The sequence below is a fragment of the Saprolegnia parasitica genome (genome assembly GCF_000151545.1).
Source record: "Saprolegnia parasitica CBS 223.65 unplaced genomic scaffold supercont2.105, whole genome shotgun sequence".
Classification (NCBI taxonomy): domain Eukaryota; phylum Oomycota; class Saprolegniomycetes; order Saprolegniales; family Saprolegniaceae; genus Saprolegnia; species Saprolegnia parasitica.
In genome coordinates, this window is record NW_012156499.1 from 35,926 (window position 1) to 36,631 (window position 706).

Consider the following 706-nt stretch of genomic DNA (forward strand, 5'->3'; position numbering starts at 1 on the left):
TTTCTTCAGAAAAGTGGCCACGTTCTCCGTCCTTGTGGACTTCTTGGATGACCTCTCATATTTTATAATTCATTTTTTGTCAAACGATCGCAAAATCAAACAGCCAGCCATGCCACATTCATGAGAACTATTGAATAGCAAGGGAAAATACTCGTAGAAGTGGCGGCCTCCACCTTCGAGTCATTCTTTCGGCGCTATTTTGGGGACCAAATTTTTAAAAAACGCACCACATGCCTCCCTATCGCTGGGAATTTTTATGGCCACCAAAATTGACGAGACCAATACTTGAAATGGTGAGCTCGGACCACGGACTGAGCTCGGACGAGCATTTTCGTCTATTTAGAACACTTGGTGCATTTGACCTAGCCAGACTCGCCACCTATACTCAACGGCCGTTCATTTAAATTACTTTAAAAATCGATTTCACGAGCAGAGACGCTCTTCACTTGAGGCCAACGCTATAGCTCCAATTCGCATATTGTAGTATTTTTTTGGGAGCTAACTGGAGCTTGAAAACGAGCCAGGATTTAATGGTAGAAAATACGGTTTAAAATATATTGCGCGAGTATAGCACTCGTTGATACATCGTAGAGAGTTGCTAGAGAGCAAGGAGGATCGTGTGAATGGAGCAAAAAGTAAAAAAAAGTACTCGTAGCAGTCTTTTTCAGGCCCCAGGGGCCTGTATTGCACTTTGGGAGTGCGCAAT